Below are 19466 nucleotides of genomic sequence, written 5' to 3'. Positions count from 1 at the left end.
GGTAGCGCCAACTTATAAGCTACCTTTTCAACTCGTTGCAACACTTCAAAGGGGCTAATGTATCTAGGTGTTAAATTTCCCAAGTCTGATTGGCCATCAAGTAGACCTAGCAAAACGGGTGGGTGGACCGCGTACGGGTTGGGTCTTCACAGGTACGGGCCAAACGGGTATGGGTCCAATACGAGTTGAAGTATACGGGTCCAAAATATTGGACCTGTACCCTGCCCTATGCGGGTACGGGTGGACCCATGGGTACCCCTTTTTTTCTCTCTCCTAGTTTTAGTTTTTACAGTTTCACCCCTAAAAGTTTTCAATTATGATAGTTACACCCCTAAAATTCCTACAGTTTTAATTTTTTACATTTACACCCCTAAATCAACTACTTTAAATTCAATTCAATTTAGAATACAAACAAATAGGAACATTAAGTTCCCTTACCCTTTCTCAGCACTCTCTGAAATCAAAACAACAAAACAATAGAAAAAATACGCTAACATACACTGACAAGACACTCTCATTGCTTACTATTTTAAAGTTCTAGTCACGGTTTCATTAGGAAAGAGTTGTACACCATGAAAACAACATTATATAAATGATAAATACCATCACGTCAATAGAAATTGCAAAATAATCTAGCATAATCCAAAACTAGCAAACCACAAATAGAATTCTCTTAATAATATCTGAAAAAGAGCTAACTTCATATATAGGCATACATACAGCCTAGAATATGCCAAGCTTAATTTTATGATTATAAAAAAATTTCTCATACTTGTCTGTGTACTTCTCCTTCCACTGCTCCATGAAAACATTCACAAGGACATTGACATGACAAATCTAGGATGGTGGCTTGTGACACAACCCAAGTTAATAAGCTGGGCGACCCTCAGCAAGAACAATGAGGCCAGTGTTTACTTCTGGGAAGATCCATTTGTTCTTCATGGGCTTAATATTGATCCTCTCAATGCCTGGGTACTTGTCAAGACCTTGTATGATAATTTCATTTTCAAAATGGCTAATGTTACTACCAATGGCATTTTTCTTCATCTTTTCCATGAGGAATCAATGGTTATGTTTGCTTAGGAGACAACATCATCAAATGTTAAGACAGGAATGCACTAAATATAAGGCCTGGAGAGTAAAAAGGGGATCAATCTCTGTAAACACAACTAAAGCACCTGCACAAAACGTTTGAGAGCAATGGTATAGCCCTTGACCACATCTCCATATCCACAAACAACTGTCGTTTCCCTTATTATCCTATCAAGGAGGGAGCACCGTCGTCCATATGTAAGTTATCAAACTGCATTCAAATTAATTTAAATTACATCACCATTCAAGAATATTAACCACTCAGATTAAACCTCAAAAGAAAAGGAAGAATATCACAAACTAGTATGTGTGCTCTTTTATCAACATGCAAATAATATTCCTTACTTACACTAGATGAAATTGCTTTGAAATTAAGGCACAAATTACCAAACAAATCGCAAAATATTTAAGGTAACATTAAGAAAAACAAATCAGGGGAACCCAACTCAGTGATCTGCGACTGCAATGGTGGGGAGGAGAGCCGCGAGTCTTGTGACGGAGAGAGACAGGAGATGACAAGCTGACGCCCGACGATGATAGACAGAGGAGATGACGAGCCCAAGAGGATGATTGAGGGCGATTGACGACAATGGGTCTGGGAATGGGATCACGGTTCATGGATGAGAGATTGAGAGTTGAGAGAATGAACGAGTTAGATGAGGTTAACACTTAACTGATGAGTGATGAGTGAACAAAGTGATGAGAGATTGAGAGAATGAATGAGTCTACTGATGAGAGATTCAAAGGTGAGAGAGAAGAGAATGTTATTTTGTTTTAGAGTTAGGGACTTAAGGTTACCGGGTTAGGGTTCAGATTTGCAAAAAACAGGCACCCGCGGGTTTACCCATATAACCTGTTAATAATACGGGTTGGGCCAGGTATGGGTTGAAAGAAAACGGGTCCAAATATTAAACCCATACCCTATGTTTTTTACCCGGGTATGGGCTGAACCACGGGTCTGGACTCGTTTTGCCAGGTCTACCATCAAGGCATCATATTCAGCCTACATTGCAGCCTTTTAGGAAGGATAAGAGAGAGCTTCTAAGGTAGTATCAGGTTCCTTAGAGTCTAGAGAAGCCATTAGAATGGTGTTTGGTGCTTTGGTTTTGGATCGTGTTAGCATGGGAGGAGTGTTTAGCATTGTAGATGCTGATAATGGTAAGGATACAATGAGAGGAATAGTGCTATAAGATTCATCTGAAGCTATGGTTCTAGGTGATGATGCTGAGAAAGATGTGTTTGAAGTTGGGCTCAAGGTTGAATTGTTGAAGGGAATAGACTGATCGAATGTAGTAAGTTTAGAAGAGGGTAGGATAGCGTGACTAGAAGGTGTGGACTGATCTAAAGCAGTGGGAGTGATAGATGGTAATGGAACTGAATTCGAGAGTACAGTGTCTTGAGAACTAAACTGATTAAGTGTGTTAGGACAAGATGGAGTTACAAATTCAGAATTAACAGGTAAATGATGAACTAAATCTTTTATGGGGAATATGCCATAGGGAAGAAATAGGAGTATGTGAACCAAACTTAGAATCAGCTAAAGCAGAGGAAGGGATTGACACAAGAGTAGCATGTGTTTGGAAAGGAAAATCAGTTTCATCAAAGATGACACTTTGACAAATGTACAATCGACCAGAATTATCAAGACACTTGTATCCTTTGTGATGAAAACTGTAGCCAACAAAAGTGCATTTTCTAGTAGGAAAGTTACACTTATGAGAGCTATAGGGTCTGAGAAAGGGATGAACTGCACAGCCAAATACTTTTTATAGTTGAGTAGTTAAGGGAGATGTGAAATAGGACCTGAAAAGGTGATGTATTAGATAAAACTGTTGTAGGGAGTCTATTAGTTGGGTATGCAGCTGTTTGGAAAGCAAACCACCAAAATTTAAGTGGCATGCAGACTTGAGCAAGTAAAGTGAGACCTTGTTCTACAATTTGTCTATGCTTTCTCTCAACCCTACCATTTTGTTGGTGAGTATGGGGACAAAGATGTCTAAAGAGAATGCCATGTTCTTGAAAGTAAGGCACAAGACTCCTATATTCACATCCCTATTCAGTTTGGACACATTTTAAATAGGTGTTGAACTGTTTTTCAACAAGAACATGAAATTGTTTGAAAACATTAGAGGTTTCAGATTTGGTTTTTAAATGAAAAAGCCAAGTGAATCTATTGTGATCATCTAAAAAGTGGATGTAATACCAAAAACCTTCAGGGAAAATGACAAGAGAAGGTCCCCAAAGGTCAGAGCACACTAATTCAAGAGGGGCAGAAGCATGAAAGGCAGGTCTAGGATAAGTAGACTGATGCAGTTTGCCGAATTGGCAAGCTAAACAAAAGGTGATATCATTTTTTACATTATAGGAAATGTCAAGGTCAGTGAGAACCTTTTTGAGTATTGTCATATTAGAATGACCTAGTCTTTTGTGCCATAACATTATGTTGGTCTTTTTTGCAAGAAAAGTTTGAAAAAATGTTTGTTTATTGACAACAGAAACATCATCAACAGAGTATACAAAACCTAATACAGGAAATCTATTATTTTGCATACAAGATTGATCAACTGATGTATTACATGTTAACGTGCAATTATTGTAAACAGAAGGTAATAACAAATGTTTAGAACAATGTGTATTAATAGATTAATTAAGAGAATTGATAAAAGAAGGGACACAACTGCTGTTAGATTTGAAGTTGCAAGAAGGAGCTACAACTTCAGTAGAGTTGAGAAATGAACTAGCAAGAGCTTGGAGTTGATACAGCCTTTCTTTAAGCATTCCTTGAAGAAGAATTGCTTTGGAGGACTAGTCGTTAATCAACAAGAATCAGTAAGAAACTCAACAGTGACATTGTTATCTCTAGTAAGTATAGATATATTTAATAGGTTTTTTTGTAATGTTGGAAACACGCAAAACATTCCTAAGATGCAAGACTCTAGTAAGGCAAAATAAGTTGACAGAACTAGTGTGTGTAACAGAGAGAAGTTCACCATTTTCAACCTGAAGTTGTTCACTACCTGCATAGTTGGTACTGCTTGTCAGTTGGAAGAAGTCTGAGGTAACATAGTATGTTGCTCCAGAATCCATGTACCAAGCCGCATCTTGGACAGTTGATGGAGTAGCAATATAGTTGATAGTAGTAGGGATTTGATTGTGAAATTGAGATTGAGCCAGAAGAGCTTGATTGTGCAGATTAGCAGTAGCTAAATTGGACAGATTTTCAGCATTAACACTTGCAGAGTTAACGTTGGTAGATCTAGGAGCTGAAGTAACCTGAGAGGCAAATGCATTTTGAGATTGTATTAATGGTCTTGGATGAGACCTTTGTGTGTAGTGATGAGTTGGTGCTGAAGGATATTGACTATCGAGATTAAATGTTGGTGGTCTAATGAATTCTATAGAATTGAAGTTGTGTCGAACTTGTTGATTATTCCTTATGTAACTCACATCAAATCTGTAATAGCAGTTTAGTGCTAGGTGGCTTGACTTCCCGCACACTTGACAAATAAGCTTGCCTCTGCCACCGTCTCTGCCTCTACCTCTTCCATAATTTCCACCAGAATAATTTCTAGAAAAAGGATTGATTAGAAGACTGATTTTGAGGCATAGGATATAGGATTGAGCTTGATTCTGATTAAAGTAAGAAGGCCTAAATTGGGAGGGATTGTTAGTAGAGGCTTGTTATAGCAAAGGAGCTCAAAATTGAGAGTTGTCAGTGGAAAAATAGGAGTTCAAATTAGCTTGTGATTTCTTGATATCAGCATCAATTGACAAAGCAGCAATATTAGCAAAACCACCATGAAACTCATTGTGCACTATTGAATTCATAACAGCATTGGCTTTTTCCAACCTAAGCTCCAATTTCTGCAAAACAATTTGTGCTTCCTGCACAGATATGGGGTTAAGTTTTGACTCCAATCTGGTAGTTATGTTAACAACCGCAACATCGTATTCAGAGTCCAATCCATCTAGGATGTAATTAAGCAATTCCTCATCAGTTATAATAATTTCACTTGCAGACAAACTTTCGGCAAAACCCTTCATCTTAAGAATTTATTCATGCATGCTCATATTCTCCTTCTTTGTATTTTCTAGTAAACTCTTAACATGCAGAGTCTTAGTTTAGACTCCGTGAGAAATTCTTTCTCTAAAGTAAGCCAAATCTCTGTGGCAAATTGGCATTTAGTTATGACAGTAAACATACTTTCTAAGATTGAGGATAACAGCCAGCTAACTAAAAGCTTATCAATTTCCTTCCACATTACATATTTAGGATTAGGTTTTTTAGTTACCTCTAAGCTTGAATTATTAGCTTGTACTCTTACGAATGGAGCGGGGCGTGGATTCAATCCAGTTAGGTGTTCTTCAAGATCGTGTGCTCCAACAACGAATAGAACCTGAGACTTCTAGAATATGTGATTGTCTCGTGTTAATTTGGGTGAAATTACTATTAGCTTTGACAACGACATTGAAGATGAGCTAACAAAATTGATTGACTCAGAGGTAGGTTTGGAGCTTGGGTTTTTGTCAAACTTGTTTAATGGAGATGAAATTGAAGAAGAATCAGCCATTTTGATGTTGGTCAAAGGCTTTGATACCAAGTGAAGAAAGAAAATGAAAGAAAACAGTAAAGAAGAGCAGAAAAATCGAGAGAAAATTTGGTGAAGTAAGAATGAGTTGCTTTTTCATTAAAAAGAATTAGTTGAAGCTGGAAAGCTTATATACAGAGCTGACTCAACAAACTTAACAACTCTTCAACAGCAAATAGTAGTTAATAACAGTCAATAGAGGTAAACTAACGGAGGTGCATTCAACTAATCTTAACATCCTTCTATAAATTGGACTTTCACAGCTTAGTGCATTCCACTAATCCTAACAATAAGTAACATAAGAACCTTACCCCTCAAAAGAAAAAGTTATAAGAACCTTGCCCTTCAAAAGAAGAAGACATAAAACATAAAAGCCCAGTATTTAAGCCACAAAGAAAGTGCATGTTGAAGTGAAGCTAAAACGGTGCCATTGGATACTAATCCAAACATTGCCATTTCAAGCCATCTCAAGAGTCAATCCTAGCCATAGCTTTCAACTTGATCTGATGGTCTTTATCAACCAAATGGGTCAACCTATTTAAGCAGCAAAATTGGGTAGATTTACTTCTTCTTCGATTCTTCACAATAGAGCTTCTGCTAGGGTTATTCAAATAAGTTAAAAATTCTTGTAATCTTTTGCGATATGTGTAATCATGTATTGGGGGTTTTGTTGTCCTTCAATGGTTGAGAAACAGGGTTAGATTTCTCATAGAAAAGATGTTACAATTATGATTTGAGGGAGTTAGCAAAGTGTGTGATTATTGTGTAATTTGGAGAAGTTGTACATCTTGAATCTCTTGATCTTTAGTGTAGCTAGCCCCAAGTTTACTGGAGCTCAACGTGGATGTAGTCTATCCAACATTGGATAGGTAAATTATAGTAAAAGTTGGTGTGTGTTGTTTATGCCTCTTTTTCGTTCTTGATTCTTGATCTGTGGTTGTGTGGTTTATTTGGTTGGTTTAGGAAGTCGATAATATCAGGTTCTATATAACAATGGTATCAGAGCCAGTGTTTGGGGGTTTGTCAATCTTAGGGTTTCTGTTCTTCAAATCTAGGGTTGTCAATTTTTGGGGATTTCTTGTTAATTAGCCTTTGGGTAGTCTAGGGACAATAAATCCTCAAATTAGTAGTATCAATTTCTTAGATATAGAAATCAATCTTGATTTCTTGTGAGTCTTCTTGGTTTTTTTGGTTAATCAAGAACTCAAACACTTTAAATCACCATGAGTACTACTCGAGACGAGATCGCCTAATACGATGGGAAGATCGACTTTAACAGTTGGAAAAAGAAGATAAAGGCACTGCTATCCCACAATAAGGTGGCACTCGCACTAGAAAAAAGACGAGACTAAATGGTCTGAGGAGAAATTGAGGAAGAAGACAGAGATTGATGAGGAAGCTTACAACCTTATCATGATGAATCTCTCCGATAGCGTTTTGAGAAAGGTAGATGGTATTGAGACACCCATTGCTCTCTGGGGTAAGCTCGAATCCCTTTATGCTTTACAGTCTACACCTAATTTAGCATATTTGAAAGGTGTGTTATTTTCATATAGAATGGATAGCTTTAAGACTGTGGAGGAAAATCTAGACGAGTTCTTGAAAATGACCCTAATTCTGAAGGGCATTGATCAAAAACCCAGTGAATCTAGTGTAGCAATGATCCCGTTGAACTCACTTACAGAAGAATATCAGGTTGTAAAAAATGCATTGCAATGCATTGGTATAGTCCCTAGGATCGATTTAATTGTCTCGGGTCTAAAAGTTAGAGAACTAGAACTTAGGGTTCAAAAAAGGAATGGGAATAACTTGTTTGTAAAAGCAAAGGCAGAATTAAGTCAAATGGGTAATAGCACTCACTATAACACTGGTCCTAAGAATAAAAAGATGGGTAAAAGCACATACAAACCAAAAGGAAAAAGTATGAAGTGTTTCTATTGCAACAAGACAGGGCACTTAAAAAAGAACAATTTTTAGTGGATTAAAAAACAAAAACAGAATAATACAAAGAGTAATTTGGCCACCACTAAAAACAATATTGAGGAATCTAAAGTTCTAGCTGTGTCTATTTCTAATAGTGTGCAGGAGTGGGTTCTAGATTCTGGCTGTTCATTCCATATGAGCCCTAACAAAGAGTGGTTCTAGGATTTTAAGACTAATCAACTTGAGACTATGTACATGGGAAACAATAATGCTTGTAAGGTCCAAGGCATTGGGAGTATCACTTTAAGGCTTACTCATGGGTAATTGGTCAAACTGACCAGGGTTAGGTATATTCCAGAACTGAAGAGGAACCTAATTTCACTAGGAACTTTAGATGAGTCTGGGTGCTATTACATGCCAAAAAAAGGTTGCCTTAATGTGTATAAAAATAATAACATTGTTCTAAAAGGAGTAAAGAGTAATGGTCTATATATCCTGTGTGGGAACTACTGCCCAGATTACTTTAATTCTACAATGCTTTCTACTAACTTTACTGTTACAGAAAAGTGGCATCTCAGGTTGGGCCACATGAGCCAGAAAGGATTAGATATCCTAAGCAAGCAAGGTTTGTTTGGTAAGGATTCTATTGATACTCTTAATTTCTATGAAACATGCATTATGGGTAAGCAACACAAGGTGAGTTTTCAAACAGGAACTCACTTTGCTACAAACTGTTTAGAATACCTTCATGCTGACTTGTGGGGTCCTAAAAAGGTGAAATCACATGGGGGAAGTAGCTACTTCCTTTCCATAGTAGATGATTTTAGTAGAAAAGTGTGGATATACACCCTTAAGACAAAGGATGATGCCCTAGATAGGTTTAAGAGCTGGAAGTTACTTATAGAGAACCAAATAGACAAAAAGGTAAAGGGCCTTAGGACTAACAATGGGTTAGAATTTTGCAATTCAGAGTTTGATCAATTATGTAGCAATCATAGGATTCTTAGGCATAGAACTATTAGGAAAATCCCTCAGCAAAATGGGGTTGCTGAGAGGATGAACAGGACCTTACTAGAGACGGTTAGATGCCTACTGTTCACATCAGGGTTACCAAAACATTTTGAGGGAAGCCTTGAATACTGCTGCATACCTAATCAATAGGAGTCCTTTTAGTGTCATAGCCTTTGTTTGTCCCGAACAAAAATGGTCTAATAGAAAGCCAAACGTAAGTCACCTTAGGATTTTTGGGTGTGCTGCCTATGCACAAACAAATGAAGGGAAATTAGAACCAAGATCTATTAAATGTGTGTTCCTAGGATATCAAGAGGGGACAAAGGGGTATAGGCTATGGGAGAGAAATACACTAGAAATAAAAATTATCATTAGTAGAGATGTTATCTTTAATGAAAATTTGTTTCCTTGCAAGTCAACTAACCATGACGCAGGTATCAAGTACCTCAAGCAATGCTCCTATGAGTAAAGATCAATCAGTTGGTACAAAAATTGAGGTGGAGCCTTCCGTAGCTCAATCTGAAGCAGAAAACCCTGATACAAAGACTAGTACAGTAGCCTTGGAAGCTGATTATGAAGTTGAACCAGTAGAAAACCCTCTAGAACTAGCTTAGTATCAACTGACCAGAGATAGAACCAGAAGAGAAATCAGACCTCCAACCAAATACTCTTATGCTGATCTGATATATGCTGCACTAGAGGCTGGTTCTGAAGTCCAAAGAACAAAACCAGATAATTATGAGGAGGCAATCAGGTCAAAGGACATAGAGAAGTGGCATGCTGCCATGTAAGAAGAGATGCACTCCCTGAAGTTGAATAGGACCTGGTCCTTGCTTCCAAATCCTAAAGATCAGAAACTGGTGGAGCGTAGATGACTTTATAAGGTAAAAGAGGGAATAAATCTCTCTGACCCTCCTAGGTATAAGGCGAGATTAGTAGCCAAAAGTTACACCTAAAGGGAAGGTATAGATTTTAATGAAATATTTTCCCCTGCAGTTAAGTATAAAACTATTAGGCTCATGTTATATGTGGTAGCTCATCAAAATTTAGAACTAGAGCAACTTGATGTTAAGACTGTCTTTTTGCATGGTAATTTAGAGGAGAAAATTTTCATGAGACAACAGCTGGGTTTATAAATCATAACCTTCCCAACCATGTTTGTTTGTTGCATAAGTCCTTATACGGACTTAAACAGTCCCCTAGACAGTGGTATAAAAGATTTGATACTTTTATTGTAAGTGTTGGGTTTAGTACAAGTAAGTATGATAGTTGTTTTTATTATGCCTTGGATAATGACATGCCTATATATCTGCTCTTGTATGTGGATGATATGTTGTTAATTAGCAAATCTAAGTCTAGGATTAATGAACTAAAAGCAAGACTTGATTCTGAGTTTGATATAAAGGACTTAGGATGTACTAAAAGAATCTAGGGATGACAATAGAGAGAAATAGAAACAACTTTGAGCTGAAAATTCACCAGTCCTCTTACTTACAAAAATTGGTCCTGAAATTTGGTATGTCTGGTTCTAAGTTAGTTTCTATGCCCTTAGCTGGTCATTTTGTGTTAAGTAAATCCCAGGCCCCTAAATCTGATGCTGAAGTAATTAAAATGGAACATGTACCTTGTGCCAATGCTATAGGGTATGTTATGTACGCAATGATCAGTACCAGATCTGACTTATCCTTTGCCATTTCACTCCATAGTAGATTTATGTCAAATCCTAGCATAGAACACCAGTGTGCTTTAAAATGGGTATTAAGATATATCAATAGCACTTCACATGTTGGTTTGGAGTATTGTAAAAGAGGAAATTCACTTGATTTGTGGGATTTGTAGACTCTGATTTTGCAGGTGACAGGGACACTAGGAAGCCAACCACTTCCTACTTTTTCACGTTGGGTGGGAATTTTGTAAGTTGGAAATCCCAGCTTCAATCGATTGTGGTAGTCTCCTCAACTGAGGCAAAGTATGTTGCCATGGCTGATGCATTCAAGGAAGCTCTTTGGCTTCAAGGAATCTTGTCAGAAGTAGAGTTACTTGATGGGGTGGTGACTGTATATTCAGACAGCTAAAGTGATATTCACCTTAGCAAGAATCCTATCTACCATGAGAGGACCAAACACATGGATGTGCGATTTCATTTTGTCAGATAATTGATTACTGAAAGGGTGATCAACTTAAAGAAGGTGGCCAGTGAAGATAACCCAGCTGATGCTGGCACAAAGGTGGTCACGACTGCTAAGTTCAAGCATTGCTTAAACTTGTTGTTTGTGAAGTAAAAGCAGCAACCGAGCTATGAAGGGTTCTTGGGTGCTTGCTGCAATTGTGGAGCTTTAAAGCTAGTGGGAGAGTTTAAGCTTCAAGGTGGAGATTGTTGAAGTGAAGCTAAAACGATGTCGTTGGATACTAATCCAAACACTGCCGTTTCAAGTCATCTCAAGAGTCAATTCTGGCCATTGCTTTCAACTTGATATGAGGTCTTTATCAACCAAATAGGTCAACCTATTTAAGTAGCAAAATTGGGCAGATTTACTTCTTCTTTGATTCTTCACGATAGAGCTTCTGCTAGGGTTATTTAGATCAGTTAAAAATTCTTGTAATATTTTGCGAGCTATGTAATCGTGTAATCATGCGATCTGTCAATAGGGGCATAGAACCACTATGTAAAGTCTTGACCTTGTAAACCCAGATTTGCAAGCTTGTTAGCAACACCGTTACCTTTTCTAAAACACGTGAGTGATGGAAGGTGATTTTGTTCAAGAGATGCAAACAACTAAACCATCTATCAGGCAGAGTCCGATATTGAAGAAAAGATGATGAAGTGAGACAATATAAATCACCTTCAAGCCATAAATGATTTCTGGGTTCTTGGATTTCTTAATTCAAACCTTTAGGCCACTTACCACAATAACATTATGACATACTTGGTCATTTGAGCTTGTAAGGTATTCAATAGACCCTAGAGATTAGTTGAGGTGCTCGTAAGCTGGCCCAAACACCCCAGTTAAAAAAAATATATTTATTACAATCAATTTTCACCACTTATAACATTTTTTTCATGCATTACATAATTATAAGCAAGCTAGTTTATTCATTGAAAAAGGAAGAAACATTCCTTCATATTGTTAATTTTCAAAACAAAATAAATCATAATAAAATCCTTCCATTCACATTCATTATATTTTGTTCAACATTAAACGTTGAATATTCATAAAGTAGGGAAAAATTAGTCAAATTAAATTATGCTTTTATGGAGATTTAGTAAGATATGTGAAGAATATATCGACATTCTACCAACAAAGTTATGATTAATTTACAAAATCTTTTCAACAATTATTCTTTTTTGTAAGATATTGAAATTAAATTCCTTTCGGTTTACGAACATAAATTGCATGTTTTTCATCAAAGCACTTCTTCAAGGAGCAGTTGAAAGTATTTTTTAGACTCTTTAAAGCACTTTTGATAATTCGTTTCCGTCAAACATTAAAAGATATTTTTGACTTGATTTATAACAATATTCTTTGCAATATTGAAAAGCATTTTTTATCAATATTATAAATAGATAAATTTCATAAATTATTATAAATTACAGTATCTCTAAACATGACGTTGTTAATGACGATTAATTATGAACTAATGGGATATTCTTTTAAACAATGTTAAAAGGTATTTTGAAATTTGTAAATTAATTAAAAGATATGTATGCTTTTGAGGTATAATTGATTTAATCAAGTGTAAATTTAAACCAATTTTTAAACTATAGTCAAAGAATTATAAGGAAAAGCTCTTCTTTGACTGTTTCATAAAGTAATATAATTTTAATTTTCGCGAGAAGAAAGAGCCACATTTTTAGTTTTCTCCACGAGTTCTTTTTTCTCAGCAAAGTTGAACTAGCATTAGAGGGAATATCATGATGATATATATATATATATATAAAAACCAAGATTAAGCAATAATTTTTTGTGAGTTTGGTGAGAAGTTTAATATTCAATAATGAGTAAACTATTGTTCCCACCCAAGGTTTAGCAAAATCGCGAAGTCGCAAGTTTCCACTCCTGGTTTCATTTATTTCATATTCTCACCCTTAAATTAACACCGTTTTCTTAATTTTAACTTTTCACTATAGTGAAACTCACGTTAGCACACTAACGTGCGCCAATGCTCCTTTGCGTTAAAAGTAGCTCATGTTAGCATTGCCCAAACCACCAGATTTTGGCTTTTTCCGACCGTTCTCGAGCTTCAAAATAACTTCCGAGGCCATGGTTGGACTTCCCACGACCTCCTCTACTAAACCCATACCCCCACTTATCATCATCACTCACTTTTCCGGCCACTCTCACACTTGCCACCTTGCGATTTTGGGTATATTTTCGGTTGTTTTCTATTCAATCAGAGAGAAACTGGCGTCATCGAACTACACCAATAGACTCCCCTTGTGTTGCAGTTTGTGTGGGTATTTTTTTAGCCGATTTTGAATTTTTGTTCGTCGGAAATCAAAGCCTGAATATGCATCCTCCACCTACTCGATAAAAGGCCTAAGTTTTCCAGATTCTCACCCTTAGTTGAACAGTCACTAAAAATGTTTAATTAAGGTTGAGAATCTGAAACAAATGAAACAAGGGTGGGAACTTGACATTTCGCTAAACCTTGGGTGAGAATGCGTCTTCCTATGACTTTTATGATTTGAAGTATTAATAGCATTAATCCTTGTGAGGTATGATAAAATAAAAAATATATCTTTGAGGCTTTGTAAATAACAACAATTCCCCTGTTGCTAAACTTTAGGTGTTAATTTAAATGGTAGGAGAACAATTTGATAATATTTATTAACTTATAACAATTTTAATTTTAATTGTATACTAACTATTTTGTAACGGTAAGAGAATTTTTGTTACTTCAAAGGAATTTATCTATTATATAATAGCTCAAGAGGGTCTAGTCTTTGACTTTAAATATTATTTATTATATAAATATATAAGACTTTTAATATTCGTTATCTTATTTAATTATAAGCATTTTTCAAACTAATTTAAAGTATTGAAATTTCATATTATTTCTATAATATTTTATAAATTTGACTTTATAATATAATCTTATAAAGTAAAAATCAGTTGCCCCTTATAGATTAATTTGAAAAGTTTTAGTTTTGGATAAGTATGACATTTTTCAATCCACTTCCCCCCAATAATTTCATAAATAAATCAAAGAACCAAAACGCTAACACCGTCCAACTTGCTTATACTAGTTTACCCTAAAATAGTGTAAAAAAACTAAAATACCCCTTATTAATGAAAACCTAAAATTTTTTTTATTTTTATTTTTCTCATTTCTCCTCCATCTTCTTTCTTCTTCCCCTCTTTCTCTACCACCACAAAGCCCAACTCAAAAACCTCCATCAACCACCATAAAATCCATGGTAAACCACCCAAAAATCCATCACAAAACACATAGTCAATAACGGCACAAACAAAACTCATCCCCCCACCACAAAACCAGCCCCATTTTCCACCATCAACCACCACAGAAACCCATTATCAACTAGCTTAAACCACCCCAAAATCTATCACAAAACCCATATTAAAAAACTACACAAACAAAGCCCATATCTTCAAATATGACATAAAAAAAACTCATATTCAATAATCACAAAACAAACCCATTTTTAACAACTCAACACAGCAAGAGTAGATTGGTGGCTAGAGGAGACCGTCACTTGCCGGGAAGAAGAAGAAAGGGAGGAGCAAGAGAAGAAGAAAGAGAAGAGGTAGAAAGGAATTAAAAAAAAAAACGAATTTTAGGGTATAAAAATTAAAAAAGACTATAGTACCCTTCATACCTCTATGGACATTACACGTCGTCTGTATTTTTGTCCTTCTCTGATTTATTTCTGAAACTATTGGGGGGACTTTGATAAAATGTCATAGTTGTCCAACATGGACTTTCAGAAATTGTAGGGGGGTAAATGTTGCTTTTTTCTTACTTACTAAAGCTGTTTTTTTGTTAATTTAAGAGCATCTCTAATTATGCTCTTTATTTTGAAGAGTATCTTTTATATAAATAAAGAGTATCTTTATTAATTTTTAAATATAAATAATATAATTTTTATTCAAATCCAATAAATTCTTTAAATTTAATAAAGATGCTCTTTATTTCTAAGAAAGAAACTTAATTTTTAATTATAGAGAATGAAATTTGACTCTCTAAATGTGAAGAGTTAAACTAATTCCCTAATTTATATTTTAAAAGTAAAATATGTATTGAACTCTTATTTTTCTAACAGACTTTATAATAAAAAGTGTTTTCAAAATACTCTCTTGAATATGTTTCTAACCAAAAGCTTTATTCTAATAAACTCTGCCCGGATAAGTTCTACTCCCATTAGCATTATTCAAGTGTTTTTCTACACACGTTACATTGACTTCTGCCCGTACTACTTCATAAATTTGACTTTATACTTTCTAAACGTGTCTCATTAATACAATAATACCTTATTAACTATGAGGACCCTACATGTCAGACAGAGCTGGTAAAATTTCAAAAATATCCTTTAATACTTTGTAAATTTGACTTTTCTTGTATACTGAGCTTTTTTTTTTCTTTTTTTAATTTAAGGCTATAATTTTTCTAACAAAAATTCTAACGATTTTTGTTTTTATGTATATAAGCTCTACTTCCGTCAATCTTATTTGGGACCCTATAGCATGGAAAATTTAAGGAGAAAAATTGTTTTGTCCATGAAAGGTTGCATCAACGCAAAACAAATCTTGGTACACTGATAGGCTATGTTTCTTGGTTTCTTTATCTGATGAAACCAAATCTTTATTTGATTTTAACTCGTTGGTTGACTCATTGACCTAGTATATATGAACAAGATATATTAAAGATCCTGAATCCAAGATTTTCAATATGCAATCTTGCTATTTAAAAGTGCTGTCAGGCTCACGAATCTATTATCTTTATCATATCGTAGGATTCAAACCTGAAATAAGTATTCTTCTTTATCATATTTTTTTCTTTAGAAAAAATATTCAAGTTGGTATGCATGTGCTAAATTATTAATATTTTAAAATATTAATAGAATTTTTCAATGCATTGAATTTGATAAGAAAATATGAGAGTGGTGGTATTTTCATTAATGGTACGAGTTTGAACAAAATCATCGAATTTAGGAGGTGTGTCTGGCATGTGGTTTGATAAAGAAATGGATGAACAAAACTAGAGTGAGTTAGTGGTTGATACATGAAACAAAGAAGTGGTTTGGACCTAAGGTTCATGAAACAAATTTGTTTAGTTTTAGGCCTGGATAAATAATCTGCAATGGTATTGGTATGACATTTTTTTATCACCCGGGTTGTTCAACTCAGCTTTTGCATACCTCAACTAACCCTTCAAGACCTTGAAACTGCCAACTAAGTAAAAACTCTAATGATCACTCCTATTAGTGTATGAGGGGATTTAAATTCAGGGGCTCGTAATAGGAATTTGAAATTCATCAATAAATATGCTTCATATTAACTTTAAAAATAGGGATGGTCAACTAAATAAGGAATTATAGTCAATAATATAAATAACGTATTTATTTATTGAGGCAGCCGATTAAAAAAACGTGATTTATTACTTAATAAATTTGTATAATTTTCCAAAGTTAACCTCCACCCTTCATCTTCATCATTTCTCTCTCTCTCTCTCTCTCTCTTTCTCTTTTTCCGTTTTTCCTTTGTTTTTTTCTTCACTTTGTAAGTTTTTTTGTAGAGTTCTTTGTAAGGATAGACTTATTCTTAAAAGATTAAGTAATTGTCATTTTGTATGGCCATAATTTTTGCTGCTTTTTTTTTGTTTTTTGTTTTTTGTTTTTTGTTTTTTAAAATGAGGCCCTCAGCAACGTAACATAAAGACACACCTTATTTTACTGAAATATATTATTAGGTTGAAGCTCAATCTAGGTTTTTTTTTTTTTTTTTTTTTTTTTTTATAATTGAGAGTGTTCAAACCAATTTACATACACCTTGAGTATTCCTTTGGGACTTTGAAACTATTAGCCGGGTACGAACTCAAGTGGCCACCCCTATTAGCAGTCGTGGCATGTGAGAATTCAAATTCGGAAGACTATGTAAACTTAGATCCTCTTTTACTCTTTTACCATCAAATCATCTAGTGGTAGTTAGTTGGATCTAGTTCTTCTAGCTAGATATACAAAATCACTTAATTGAATAGTATTATCTGAATAGTATTCCTAGTTAGTAAATACGGGTACGGCAAAAAAACGGTACGGGAATTTTACGGGTATAATACGGCAAATGGTGAAAAATACGTTTGTAAAAATTCGGTCATAACATTCGGATACGGAAAAAATACGATTCGGATATATACGGGTTTAATACGACACATTGTCAATAATACGTTTTGAAAAATACGGCAATAGCAATCTTGGTTTTAGCACTTTTCAAAACATCCCCATTTAAATAATCCATTGTGGTCGACTCTACGATTTATTTTCCTTTTAATTTAAAGTATATTTGAACAATAACTAAGACTAGTATTTTTATCCTTAATTTTATAGCTACGCATACAAAGTTTGGATTCCAATTAGTAAGTTGTTTTATTTCTGAATTTAATTGGAGTACATCAAAGGTCAAATAATAATAGTGTTATGAAATCTAAAACATGACAAAGTGCACATGGGTTTACAATTTGCAGTTGGCGTTGGTTGTAAACTGATGGTTTGTTGCTTTTTTCTTCTTCTTTAAGTAATGCCAATTCCAAATCCAAGCCGACAATATTTTTTTATGATTCATGCTTTTCTTTTGTGTTTTGCCTTACCTTTTGCTTTATAGATGATTTAGTCTTTTCATTTTGACCCATACAACACAAAACAACAGAACTAAATGAAATATTATGTTAAAACAGATACCAAATATAACTCCACAAGCATTTCATCAAACATGTTTCAAACAAATCTATCAATCCACCAAAATAACAAATCCATCAATCCACCAGCCCCTATACTACTACTCACACACTAACACAAACACAAACAAATCACCAACATACAGATTCAAAGAGAGTTAAAAGAGAAGAGAAGAAGTGTGTGCTTGAGTGTGAGAGTTGAAGTCTTGGACTTAAAGCTTGGAGAAGAGAGTTAAAATAAAAAGAGAAGAGAAGAAGAGATCAAGACTCAGAGTCAAGAGATGAAGAAAAAAGAGTTGAATTGTTGAAGATTTGAAGAAGAGATGAAGCTGTGGAAGAGAGACAGAAAGAGGAGAAGGAGATTTTTTTAATTTTAGTCAAACCCCACCAAAACGACGTCGTTTTGCCTTATCATGTAATTATTTTTTTTGTCTGCAAAAATTCGGCAAAAAATTCGGAATATTGGGTAAATTCGCGAATTATACGGATAGGGTAATAATTCGCGAATTATACGGCAGCCCTCATAACATACTGAATTCGCGTTTTATACGGGAATTATACAGCTAGCCGTATAATTCGCGTATAAAACGCGAATTTACTAACTAGGATAGTATTATCTATGATGATCTCTGGATTCTGAAAAGAAAAAATGAGTTTCAGAAAACGTAATTGAGTTAGCAATCAATAAGCACAGTTAATAAAAAAATTCTTAGTCAAAGATAATACTAGTGAACATGTGAAACGTCAAAGTGAAGTTAGTTTTGTCATTCAAATGAATACTGAAGTATTCAAAAGAAAATTATCTTTTCCACACCAATTTCAGACACCTTCCACTGGAAGACAAATAAAATTCATGGTATCCAATCTAATCCTGCCCCCAGAATCCTCTTCAGATTTCAACAAATTAATAATGTACTATAACAAAGGATCTTGGGGAAATATGATTTGGATATGCTAGATATGAGATTCTAGGATCCTTCATTGGCACTAGGAGTTAAAAAGCTTTGGGTTTTGTTGTGATACAGGCGATTATTATATATAATTAAGGGTTCATAAAAGTTTTACAAGAGATTATTACATTTTTTATCACCTAACTTTATGAACCTGAAATTGTTATTGAACTAAAAATAGTAGAAAACTGTTAGAGTTGTTTTCTTATTTTAAAGTAATTTTTAAGATTGTATTTGAAAATTGTTTTCGAAAATATCTACCAAACGAATTTTTATAAGATTTATTGATTTAAGATTGTATTTTGTCCTTTTTCAAGCCCCACCTCAACCCTATTACTCAGAAAATTGACTCTTTGGCCCTTGCTCAAACCCAAAAAACCAACTGTCATTATTACCACCATCAACAGCGTTTTCCACAACCTTAGGATAGCTGCTAGAGTCCGTGAGGACCTTGTGAAAGCCTCCAAAGGTCACCAAAGGCCTCATGGCATTGGAAAGGCATGAAGCCTCCCAGTAGCTATGAAAAGACCTAGAGGCTTTTAGTCGGCATCGATAAAGGTCATTTTCTAGCCTCTTGGCACCGGTCAAGACCCGATATAGCCTTTTTAGTGCCATAGAGGCATGGTCTAGCCTCTAATGGCACCAAGACGCCAAATTTGGTTCATGATGCCAATGAGGCTAGATTTGTCCTCTTCGCATTGAGAGAGACCAGATTTGGTGCTCTTGGCAGTTCCCAAACTAACGAGCGCTTTCTTCAAATTTCCCAAATGTATGGGGGTTTACCTAAAATTTCCCCTTAAACAAGTCATAGGTGAATATTACTGGATGATAATTAATGATATGAAATTAACGAATCCCTGGTGGGGTTCATGTTTAACAATAAAATATATGTATCTTTTTAATAATTTGTGTTCTCTTTGTCTATATATGCAAACGTCATCAGTTAGCTTGTCTTATTTTAGAGATTTTATATAATCTTTGCGTTGACTAT

The sequence above is a fragment of the Pistacia vera genome, unplaced genomic scaffold (assembly GCF_008641045.1).
Source record: "Pistacia vera cultivar Batoury unplaced genomic scaffold, PisVer_v2 Contig418, whole genome shotgun sequence".
Lineage (NCBI taxonomy): Eukaryota > Viridiplantae > Streptophyta > Magnoliopsida > Sapindales > Anacardiaceae > Pistacia > Pistacia vera.
Note: the sequence above shows the minus strand (reverse complement) of the source record.